Source organism: Arachis ipaensis, chromosome B10, assembly GCF_059453495.1.
Source record: "Arachis ipaensis isolate K30076 ecotype BB chromosome B10, ASM5945349v1, whole genome shotgun sequence".
Taxonomy (NCBI): Eukaryota; Viridiplantae; Streptophyta; class Magnoliopsida; order Fabales; family Fabaceae; genus Arachis; species Arachis ipaensis.
In genome coordinates, this window is record NC_142435.1 from 36,766,882 (window position 1) to 36,779,855 (window position 12,974).

At 38.3% G+C, this 12,974-nt stretch overlaps 1 non-coding gene and 2 pseudogenes across 1 annotated transcript; all 3 read right to left on the reverse strand.

Annotated features, from left to right (window-relative positions):
* Positions 1-405: 405 nt before the first annotated feature.
* On the reverse strand, positions 406-1,942 carry LOC107620517 (succinate--CoA ligase [ADP-forming] subunit beta, mitochondrial-like; annotated as a pseudogene).
* A 151-nt stretch (positions 1,943-2,093) lies between these two features.
* On the reverse strand, positions 2,094-3,094 carry LOC148579700 (uncharacterized; annotated as a pseudogene).
* Positions 3,095-10,736: 7,642 nt separating this feature from the next.
* On the reverse strand, positions 10,737-10,844 carry LOC148579701 (small nucleolar RNA R71). Its single transcript, XR_015896127.1, has one exon. It is a non-coding gene; the product is annotated as a small nucleolar RNA R71 (small nucleolar RNA).
* Positions 10,845-12,974: the final 2,130 nt, after the last annotated feature.

Consider the following 12,974-nt stretch of genomic DNA (forward strand, 5'->3'; position numbering starts at 1 on the left):
TGCATCCATGGAAGGCGAAACATTGAGGAAGATGTTATTCCTAAAAGCGAAGCCCTAAGGTCGAGGGATAGGGATACAGCCGCTGAAGGTCTTAGGGTGGTGGAGGTCCAAGCCTGGAAACAGGCTACAATTGATGTTGCGGGTTCGTGGCGTATCCCGCGTTGACTGCGTCTGGCCGTAGATGCTTCCGCTGCCGGCGTGATCGGAAGTTGTTGCTGTTGGCGTTCAGTCGTTGTTGGATACTACAAGAGACACGCCGAATAGCAGTGGTTTTTTTAGGGATTTACGACGGCTTTTAACCGCCACAAAATAGTATACCAGCTTTTCCACAAACGTTGCAAGTTAGGGGGTGGAAATTTGATTTTGTGGCGGTTATAACGAACCGCTGGTACAACCGCAGCAAAATCAGATAATTGATTTTGCGGCAGTTGTAGAACCGCCGCTATTTTGGTCAGTGGATTTAAGAAAGATTTGCGGCGGTTTTGAAACTGCCGCAAATTTATGTGAGTCTCTTTTTAACATTAGCTGACCTTCAGAGGCATTTCCACCTACATCTAGAAAATTGGTAGGAGTACCCCCATGCAATTTAATTATATTCATTGTGGCCATTGCTAACCCTGCACCATTCACCATGCAACCAATTTCTCCATCTAACCAAATATAATTTAAATCTGCCTTTGCAGCGACCACTTGTTGAAAGAAGAAAGACACATAATACATATAAGTGATGAGAAATAAACTACATAAAAAGGACTTGACAAAAGGATTGATATGTTCAAGATAATAAATTGTCATTAATGTACATATTCTTTTTAAAATAATATATTGAAAACAAATATAAGACATTCCATGTGCTTACTCCGAAAGAGTGCAGTCAGTTTTGCGAAAAATATTATACAAATTCTTCACTTGTTCAATAAATTTATTTCTATCAGCTCCTTTGGGAGCCAAGCCATCAACCACCTTTGTAGCATCTTCATCAATAATTCCTTTAAAAACATCAATTGGTACCTACTAGAAAAAAGGAGCCCATCGGGCTATCATGCAAAGAAAATATACTAGCAGCGCAAAAAATTTTAGTAATAATGAGAAATGTCAAGAATAAGACCTTTATAATCATGCTTGGAAATTTCTCTGCAAGGTCTTCAATACTGGTTCCTCCCTTACTACATGCAATGACAAGCTGTAAAACTAATAAAAGGAAAAAGAATTGAAATTCAGTTACATAAATACCATAAAGAAGTTGCAAGGGTTTAACGCTTTGCAAATAACGCAAATTAAATTTACACAAACGGTACAGAATACTTACAGGACTAGCAGACTTACGATCCAGGATTATAGAAAAAAGTACATCTCATTCACAAGTGCTAGTTTTTTACACAAATAAATCTGTAGAAAACAGACAATTAGAAATATCAAAAAATCAATCTATCGAGCAGGACTGTGTATCCATTTCATATATGATTGTGCATAAAAAAATTTGAACATCATTTCCAAACAAAACAACAACTCTCATTGGGTATATTGTGCTCATCAAATTATGTAATTGGTGGTGGGATATATATATATATATATATTGCAATGTCCAACAAATGTATAGAATCAACTAGAAGTATATACGTAGATGATAAGAACAAATTTCTAGGCACCAAATAGCACATATGAATACAAGCAAGTCCAGGTGACCAATCCAACCATAGAAAACACTACCAGATCATATGCTAAAAAGGCAACATGAACATTTTATTCATCCTACAAACATACAGTATAAGAAACTATGTGTTCTAACCATGCAACTTTGGCTAAAAAAATATTTAAAAAAATTAGACACCACAAGTATTAATTATCTGAAAAGGCTAGTGCCACTGTATTACATCTATAAATATCATTGTCAAAAGATGAAAATTGCTAGCATATACATGCATACTGAAAATGAAGACATTTGCACAAATAAAAATTGTAGATAATGATCAAATAAATCCTTTTCGTTTAATATTGAAAGGAAAAAATGCAGACAATTTATGAAACTAAACATTAACATTTAGTTTTCAATTTATGTGAAAGCATCAAGGTTATCACAACTCATATCCTTCCTATCTTTCTTCCTTTTTATTTGTTGGATAAAACAAGAATATCTATAAGCAACCACAAGAAGTAATTATAAAGCATCGCTATCGAAAATCTCAACATATTAGAGAGTGAAATTCCTATATAGAAAAAATATTTGATAACTATATCAAATTACCTCGCTTTCATTAGGAAAGACATCCTTGATAGCCTTCCTTGCTTCTTCAACAGAGGAAACAACTATGCCTCTCAAAACACTCACTACGTACTTGCTCATCAACTCTGCACCCTATTTTCAATCAACAATAAACAACTTAAGAACATAAGCCACAATGGGCTCTCCATGTCACAATTCACAAACATATAGAAGACAGAAGAAAAAAAAATTATATACAAACTTAATGTTTTGATTCCAACAGACCAACCCAAAAACACAATAGTGGTACCTTCAAATCCTTTAACTCTATACAGTAACAATTATCCTGAATTAATAGAAGATATAGACAAAATTTAAATCAAACTAACCTAAAAGCATAAGTTGAACTAACAAGATATAGAAAATTTTGATGAAAATAGGAAACAAATTTAGATGGAAGAACGAACTAGGGGAGAGGTCGCGATAGCTCAAATCGTGCACGATAGAGGAGGGAGTAAGGGGTGGAGGAGAGGGGAACAGTCGAGGACGGTGAGAGGAGGATGTCTGAGGAACTACGCGACTCAAAGATGGCACAGACGCGTGGAGCAGAGAACAGGGGTGGGTTTCGCACACCGTGGAATAGGGATTAGGGGTTTCACGCACTGTAGAGTAGAGGAGAACGGTCAACGGCGGTAAGAGGAGGATGGGTCGGCAGCCACGTGACTCCAGGGTGACACAGCGGTATACGGTGGAGCAGAGAACAGGGGTTCGCGTGCTTCCACTCTCCTTTCGCAGGTTCCTGTTTTTCTTGATTTTGGGTAATCTGATCTGATTAGGTAACACAACCACCAAGTATATGATAAAGAGTTGGGGTTAGTGGCGGTGCTTCATGGATTCGACGCTAATCTATCCGATTCTGCGTCACATTGAAGAGATTGGAAGCCAATTGCAGCTATCTTAGCAAATTGCAGCTGATGGAAAAACCGCAGGCAATTTATCACTGCTATCTTTCGTGTTTCCTGTAGTGGGAGGTATGAAATCGGTTGTTTTTGCTCTGTTGGATTATACTGTATTCACAAGCTTCTCTTATTAGACACACGCAAGCACAGTTTCTCACACTATACAATTTCTGTCACTTGTCTTTGGGCTCTATGTCACTCAACCACAGGGTCTATTTTCTCTGGTTCAACCTTGCAGCATTAGCCGTCTTATCCATGTTTTCCGGTGAGTAGTGAAGTTTTTATCATGTGCTCGCCAATTATTTCATTTGGAAGTTTGAAACTCTTATGTGATTGGGAGAGAAAATGAATCATATAGATTTGAGTGGTAATTCAATTTTGTAGGCATATTTTATTTTCTGGCTTTTTTGAAAAAATTATTTAAGGAAAAATGTAGGAGGTAATGGCTATAAGCATGTGGGGGTAAAAAAATGGTGCCTGTGTGAAAAAGTTTATTTTTTTTATGTAACTGATCATTGCCATTGGCCATTGCCCATTGGAACCATTTCTTTCTCTTGAAAGGTGCTGTTTGGAAATGAAAATGTTAGGAATGTTTCAATGCTTTCAACGAAGGTTGGAATTTTTTTTAGGTCAAATATTTCTTCTTATATTTTAGTAAACTTGGAAAAACAGGTGCAGGGTATTTTACCATTTGAAGATGCTTTGTGAGACTTGTTTTCATGTGAGTCATGCCTCAAATATGACATCAATGAACCTAGGCAGGGAATTTACTCATTGTTTATGATGAACAAGGAAGTCAACTCTTTCAGGCCTCGTATTCATCCTTTATTTAAATGCATACTATAAAACAATTAAAATTTTTATCTAATCAACACTTTATTGATAAAATTATGAAAAATGGCAAGACTTTGGTTCTTTTCTGGAACCCTTAGTTTTAAATTTTTTTGAAGGCAATAATGAATAAAATAGATATTGTAAGAGGAAATGCTTGATCTATCCTAAATCTGTAGACGTATAAATAAACCACTATTGTAGGAATATCTATCTTATCTCTTTTTGGAAGAAAACATTTCCTATACTAATACTGTGATAGAGTATGGCTGCCATTCGTTTCTATATTGGTTCTTATTATAATGTCAATTAAGTCAGTTATTGTTATTGTTCTTTACTATTTTGACCTTATGGAATTTTGCTGAATTGCTCAACTAAACCATTCATTCAGGAAGAGAAGGTAGAAAGAGAGCAAGTATTGAGGGAACATTCAGACATTGATGCTTATTCATGGTCGCTACACACTATTCCAAGATTGGATACTACTATATGTAAGTTTGTTGTTGTTGTTGTAACTTTCTTGATGAGTTCACTAGTTATTCAATGTGCGTTAAATATGGAGTTGCAGTTAACAACAGTGATTTGATATGTGTTTAATTATGTAAAAATTTGCTGGTTGTGACTCTGTATTCAAGTTGAGATTATTACAGCATCTTTCTCGGCTGGGACTAGTCATTGCATTAGGTCGATTTGCAAGTGGATGGATGATGACCATCTATTGTTGTTAAAGTATGGTTTAGCTATTTACATATGCTTAGGTTGTGATAACTTCTTAATCCATTGTACGATTTTCTTCACTTACATCCGCCTTGGTTGTAGCATGTTACCGACGAATATCTTCCAGGTGATTGAGGTCCTATGAGTTTGAAGATGGATTTGAGCTTTCAGTTCATTGGTGGAGAGGATGACTCAGATCGGCTAAGTGAAGAGGAGTATTTTGGTGTTTCTAGTTCGAGTGGGGACGATGACAACTCCTCATTTGGGAATGACTTTGAGGCAGGTGAAAAGGGTGACGACGTCCACAGGAATGGCATTTGCGCAGACCCGATGACATGTGAGGGTGATGCTTCAGGGTTTAGGTTCGCAGAGGATTTTCTGGATAAAGTGTTTAATACCGAGGAAGAGGCTTATGCAGCTTATAAACAATTGGCCCGGCTAAGGGTTTCGGTGTAAGGAAGGGTGACTTGGCTCGAATAAATGGTGTCTTGGTACCGCGAGACATTTTTTGTCACTGGCAAGGTACAAGGCATGAGAAACACTACAATCGTACAGAAAGAGTACGGGAGGAGAAATTGGAGAATCGCACGGGTTGTATGGCAAAGTTAAAAATTTACTTTGATGTGCAAGTCCAGGTTTGGAAAGTCAGGAGGATCAACGACAGCCATAACCACCCTCTTATTGCAACTATGTTTAGTCATCTTCTTCCTAGTCATCGGAATTTGAGTGAGAGTGATAAGGCTCAAGTTGATAGTCTGAAGAAGTTCGGTATTGCCACACCGAAGATTATGGCTTACATGGCCGGGCAGTAAGGAGGATATGGGATGCTTTGATTTACGAAAAGGAATCTATATAATTATGTTCACAGCCAAAGAATAGCTCAAATAAACGACGGAGACATGGCAGCAACGATAAGTTATTTGGAAGGCAAGGCTAATGCTGACATGATGACGGTCGCCAGATACACCAAAACAGTAGAGGATCGACTTGGTAGCCTCTTCTAGGCTGATGGGCAGATGATGGCAGATTATCAGTTGTTCGGTGACGTGCTTGCATTTGATACAACATACCGGTCCAACAAGTACAAGAAGCCTCTAGTAGTCTTCTCTTGATCAAATCACCACAAGCAAACGGTGATTTTTGGGTTTGCATTACTGGAGGACGAGAAGGTCCGTACATATAGGTAGGTTTTGTTGAATATTCTCGACGTCATAGATAACAAGAAGCCTTCTGTCGTGGTCATTGACGGGGATAAAGCCATGCGGGTAGCAACAGTGGATGTGGTGCCTTCAGCTAGGCATCACCTATGCGAGTGGCACTTGGAAAAAAATTGTGTCTTGCAAGTGAAAGAACCTGAATTTTGAAAGGTGTTCAAGAAGGCAGTTTACGCAAACTTCGATGTTACGGAGTTTAAGGAGTATTGAAGGACGGCCATGGAGAGTCTAGGATTAATTAACAATAGCTGGGTCAAAAGCACCTATGAATTAAGACATAGTTGGGCAACGAAATATCTATGGGGAACTTTTTGTGCCGGCTACAGGACAACTTCGAGATGTGAGGGGATAAATGCATTCATCAAAGGGTTCCTTAAATCGACAAACAGCCTTTTGGAATTGCTTCATAACTTGGATAGGGTGGTGAAGGATTACCGCAATAATGAGGTGACGGCCCAGTTTTATTCGTCGTATTACACGCCCGTACTAACGACAGGTCTTCATAAGACAGAGCTGTTTGCTTCAAAGATATACACCAGAAAAATCTTTAAGGAGGTTAGAAAACAAATCAAAGGGGTTAGGATTTTACTGTTTTTGGGGAAAGACAGCATAAGCACGACATCCGTCTACAAGTTCTCAAATATGGCAAACTGTCGTAAGGTCCGCAAGGTGCTATAGGATCTGAGTGAGCCTAAGATTGAATGTGATTGTCAAATGTGGAACAGTGAAGGTATTCGTTGCTGCCACATATTTTGCATGATGAAGTATGAGGGTTTGGACGAAATCCCACCAGGTTTGATACTGATGCGGTGGTGTAAATATGCCAAGGAATGGACGCCAACAGGGACAGAGGGGCACGACACTCGGTTACTAAGGTTTGGCGCGTTGTGTAGCGCAATGAGTGTTGTCGCAAAACTTGCTTCCGATGATGCGGATGACTTTGCAGTAGCCAGGGATGCAATAGCCTCTTTGGCACAAATTCTACATGGGCGAAGGGAGAATAGGGTAGACCGTGAGGCTAGAGTGAGGCAGCAGGACGTCATTGATAAGCGGATAATTTATACGCTTTTTGGCATTGTTTTTAGTATGTTTTTAGTATATTTTAATTATTTTTTATTATATTTTTATTAGTTTTTAAATAAAAATCACTCTTCTGGACTTTAGTATGAATTTGTGTGTTTTTTTGTGATTTTAGGTATTTTCTGGCTGAAATTGAGGGACCTGAGCAAAAATCTGATTCAGAGGCTGAAAAAGGACTGTAGATGCTGTTGGATTTTGACCTCCCTACACTCAAAGTGGCTTTTCTGGAGCTACAGAAGCTCAATTGGCGCGCTCTTAATTGCGTTGAAAATTAGACATCCTGGGCTTTCCAGCAATATATAATAGTCCATACTTTGCCCAAGATTTGATGGCCCAAACAGGCGTTCCAAGTCAGCTCAAGAATTTTGGCGTTTAACTCCAAAACTGGCACAAAAGCTGGAGTTAAACGCCCAAACTGGCACAAAAGCTGGCGTTTAACTCCAAGTCTCTACATATGGAAGCTTCAATGCTCAGCCTAAGCACATACCAAGTGGGCCCGAAAAAAGATTTCTGCATTAATTACTTATTTCTGTAACCCTAGGCTACTAGTTCTCTATAAATAGGACCTTTTACTATTGTATTCGACACACATCTTTGGACGTTTAGTCCCTAGACCTTGGAGGCTGGCCATTCAGCCATGCTTACACCATTATCACTTTTGTATTTTCAATGGTGGAGTTTCTACACACCATAGATTAAGGTGTGGAGCTCTGCTGTTCTTCATGAATTAATACAAAGTACTACTGTTTTTCTATTCAATTCACGCCTACTTCTTTTCCAAGATATTCATTCGTTCTTCAACTTGATGAATGTGATGATCCGTGACACTCATCATCATTCTCACCTATGAACATGTGCCTAACAAATACCTCTGTTCTACTAGCAATGGCTTGAATGCATATCTCTTGGGTTTCTGATCTAAGATTGGAACCTTCGTGGTATAGGCTAGAATTATTGGCGGCCATTCCTGAGATCCGGAACGTCTAAACCTTGTCTGTGGTATTCTGAGTAGGATCTGGGAAGGGATGACTGTGACGAGCTTCAAACTCGCGATTGTGGGGCGTGTGACAGACGCAAAAGGATCAATGGATCCTATTCCGACATGATCGAGAACCAACAGATGATTAGCCGTGCGGTGACAGCGCATTTGGAACATTTTCACTGAGAAGACGGGAAGTAGCCATTGACAACGGTGATGCCCAACATAAAGCTTGCCATGGAAAGGAGTATGAATGATTGGAAGAAGGCAATAGAAAAGCAGATGTTCAGGAGGAACAAAGCATCTTCATACGCTTATCTGAAATTCCAACCGAAGAATTACATAAGTATCTCTATCTTTATTTTATGTTTTATTTATTTTTTAATTATAAATTCTCCATCACCATCTGAATTAGCCTGACTGAGATTTACAAGGTGACCATAGCTTGCTTCAAGCCGACGGTCTCCGTGGGATCGACCCTTACTCACGTAAGGTATTACTTGGACGACCCAGTGCACTTGCTGGTTAGTTGTGCGGAATTGTGACAAAGTGTGATTCACGTTTAAGAGCTCCAAGTCTTTGGCACCATTGTTGATGATCACAATTTCGTGCACCAAGTTTTTGGCGCCATTGTCGGGGATTGTTCGAGTTTGGACAATTGACGTTTCATCTTGTTGCTTAGATTAGGTACTTTTCTTTTTACTTTTCAGAATTTTTAAGAATGAATTCTAGAGTTTCAAGGTGATGTTCTTATCATCACAAAAGTTGATTGATTCTCATCAATATAGCTGCTGAATGTAATGTCCTGCTGAAGCTTGGCCAAACATGTCTAATCTTTTTAGACTGAAGCTTTAGACTAACATTGCATGATTCCTGGAATTCTTATTAAAAGTTTTGATTCTCTTTATTTTCTTTTCCATATAAGTTTCAAAAATCACAAAAAAAATTATAAAACCATAAAAATAAAAAATATTTTATGTTTCTTGTTTGAGTCTAGTATCAATTTTTAAGTTTGGTGTCAATTTCATGACTTTCTTCTTCTTGCATTTTTCGAATTTATACATATTATTCTTCATTGATCTTCAAGTTGTTCTTGATGATTTCATTGCTCTGATCTTTAAATTCTCTTGTTTTGTGTGTTTTGTTATTTCTCATATGCATTATCAATTTGTTAATGTCTCTTATATGAAAATTTTTAAGTTTGGTGTCCTGCATGTATTGTTTATTTGATCTTAGTTGCATTTTTTACTGTTTCTCATCATCAAAAATTCAAAAATATTTTCAAAATTGTGTCTTTTCAAGTCAATAATACAGAGAATTGAAGATTCAGAACATTCAGCAGAGGAATCAAACAAAAAAAGCTGGGCGTTCAAAACACCCAGTGAAGAAGGCAAACTGGCGTTTAAACGCCAGCCAGGGTACCTGGCTGGGCGTTTAACGCCCAAAAAGGTAGAGTTTTAGGCGTTAAACGCCAGAATAGATGCCATTCTGGGCGTTTAATGCCAGAAGGACACTAGAGGGAAGATTTTGTTTTTAATTCAATTTTTTTTTCAAATCTTCATAATTTTTCAAAATCAAATCTTTTTCAAATCATATCCTTTCAATCATATCTCTTCAAAATCAATTTCTTTCCATTTTTTTTAATTTTTGAAAATCCTTGTTATAATTAAAGATTTACTTCAAAATTTTCAAGTTGTTACTTGCCTATTAAGAAAGGATCAAATTTTAAATTTTAAGAATCATATCTTTTAATTTCTTGTTAGTCAAGTAATCAACTTTAATTTTAAAAACTTTCTTTTTCTAAATTGATTTTCAATCATATCTTCTCAATCATATCTTTTCAATCACATCTTTTTCAAAATTACTTCTCAATCATATCTTTTTAATTTCTAATTTCAAACTCTTTTCAAAAATCACTTAATTTCTTTCGTAATCTTAATTTTCGAAAATCTCAATCAAATTTTCAAATTTCTTTTTAATTATTTCAAAATCTTTTAATTAATTTTCAAAAATTCTTCCCCTCTTCTCACATCCTTCTAGTTAAAGGACTAACACTCCTCCTCAAGGTACAATTCGAACTCCCTCCTTCTTTATATGTTCGAATTCTCTTCTATCTACCTCCTCCTTCTATTCTTCTTTTCCTCTGACACCTCAAGGAATCTCTATACTGTGACATAGAGGATTCCCTACTTTTTTGTTCTCTTCTCTTTCATATGAGCAGGAACAAAGATAAAGGCATACTTGTTCAAGCTGATCCTGAACCTGAAAGGACTTTGAAGAGAAAGCTAAGAGAAGCTAAAGAACAATTCTCTTTAGAGGGCCTAACAGAGCTCTTCAAGGAAGAAGAAACCATGGCAGCCGAAAACAACAATGCCAACAATGCAAGAAAGGTGCTTGGTGACTTTACTGCACCTACTCCCGACTTCTATGGGAGAAGCATCTCAATCCCTGCCATTGAAGCAAACAACTTTGAGCTTAAGCCTCAATTAGTTTCTCTAATGCAACGGAATTGCAAGTTTCATGGACTTCCATTGGAAGATCCTCATCAGTTCTTAGCTGAATTCTTGCAAATCTGTGACACTGTCAAGACCAATGGGGTTCACCCTGAAGTCTACAGACTTATGCTTTTTTCTTTTGCTGTAAGAGACAGAGCTAGGACATGGTTGGATTCACAACCCAAAGAAAGCCTGAACTCTTGGGAAAAGCTAGTTAATGCCTTCTTGGCAAAGTTCTTTCCACCTCAAAAATTGAGCAAACTTAGAGTGGAAGTCCAAACTTTCAGACAGAAGGAAGGTGAATCCCTCTATGAAGCTTGGGAAAGATACAAGCAATTGATCAGAAGGTGTCCTTCTGACATGCTTTCAGAATGGAGCATCATAGGTATTTTCTATGATGGTCTGTCTGAACTATCCAAAATGTCATTGGATAGCTCTGCTGGAGGATCTCTTCATCTGAAGAAGACGCCTGCAGAAGCTCAGGAACTCATTGAAATGGTTGCAAATAACCAATTCATGTACACTTCTGAAAGGAATCCTGTGAATAATGGGATAGCTCAGAAGAAAGGAGTTCTTGAGATTGATACTCTGAATGCCATATTGGCTCAGAATAAAATATTGACCCAACAAATCAATATGATTTCTCAGAATCTGTCTGAAATGCAAGCAGCAAAAGGCAGTACTAAGGAAGCTTCCTCTAAAGAAGAAGCTTATGATCCTGAGAACCTAGCAATGGAAGAGGTGAATTACATAGGAGAACCCTATGGAAACACCTATAATCCTTCATGGAGAAATCATCCAAATCTCTCATGGAAGGATCAACAGAGACCTCAACAAGGTTTCAACAACAATGATGGAAGAAACAAGTTTAGCAATAGCAAGCCTTTTTCATCGTCTTCTCAGCAACAGACAGAGAATTCTAAGCAAAACCACTCAGACTTAGCAACCATTGTCTCTGATCTAATCAAAACCACTCAAAGTTTCATGACTGAAACAAGGTCCTCATTTAGAAATTTGGAGGCACAAGTGGGTCAGCTGAGTAAGAAAATTACTAAGCTCCCTCCCAGTACTCTCCCAAGCAATACAGAAGAGAATCCAAAGAGAGAGTGTAAGGCCATAAACACGTCTCACATGGACGAACCTGGAGAGGAGAAAGAGGCAGTGATCTCCATTGAGGAAGACCTCAATGGACGTCCATTGACCTCCATGGAGTTCCCTAAAAAGGAACCATGGGAATCTTAGGTTCACACAGAGACCATAGAGATTCCATTGAATTTACTTCTGTCATTCATGAGCTCTGATGAGTATTCTTCCTCTAAAGAGGATGAAGATGTTACTGAAGAGCAAGTTGCTAAGTACCTTGGAGCAATCATGAAGCTAAATGCCAAGTTGTTTGGTAATGAGACTTGGGAAGATGAACCTCCATTGCTCATCAAAGAACTAGATGACTTGACTAGGCAGAGATTACCTCTGAAGAGACAAGATCCTGGGAAGTTCTCAATATCTTGTACCATAGGCACCATGACCTTTGAGAAGGCTCTATGTGACCTAGGGTCAAGCATAAACCTCATGCCTCTCTCTGTAATGGAGAAGCTAGGGATCATTGAGGTACAAGCTGTAAGAATCTCACTGGAGATGGCAGACAATTCAAAGAAACAAGCTTATGGACTTGTAGAGGATGTCTTGGTAAAGGTTGAAGGCCACTACATCCCTGCTGACTTCATAATCCAAGAGACTGGAAAGTGTATGGATGAATCCATCATCCTTGGCAGACCCTTCCTAGCCACAGCAAAAGCTGTGATTGATGTTGATAGAGGAGAATTGATCATTCAAGTGAATGAAGACTTCCTTGTGTTTAAAACTCAAGGATAACCTTCTGTCACCATGGAGAGGAAGCATGAAGAGCGTCTCTCAATATAGAGTCAAACAGAGCCCCCACAGTCAAACTCTAAGTTTGGTGTTGGGAGGCTACAACCAAACTTTAAGTTTGGTGTTGAACCCCCACATTCAAACTCTAAGTTTAGTGTTGGAAGGTTTCAACATTGCTCTGAACATCTGTGAGGCTCCATGAGAGCCACTGTCAAGCTATTGACATTAAAGAAGCGCTTGTTGGGAGGCAACCCAATCTTTACTTATCTATGTTAAATTTCTATTTTCTTTTGTTATTTTATATTTTCTGTAGGTTGATGATCATGTGAAGTCACAAAAACAATTGAAAAAGTAAAAACAGAAGGAAAAATAGAATGAAAAACAGAACACCCTGGAGGAGAAACTTACTGGCATTTAAACGCCAGTAAAGGTAGCAGAATGGGCGTTAAACGCCCAGTCTGGCACCATTATGGGAGTTTAACGCCAGAAATGGGCACCAGACTGGCGTTTAACGCCAGGAATGGGCAAGAAGCTGGCGTTAAATGCCAGAAATAGGCAGCAGCCTGGCGTTTAATGCCAGGATTGGCAGCAAGGGGCATTTTACACGCCATATGGTGCAGGGATGAG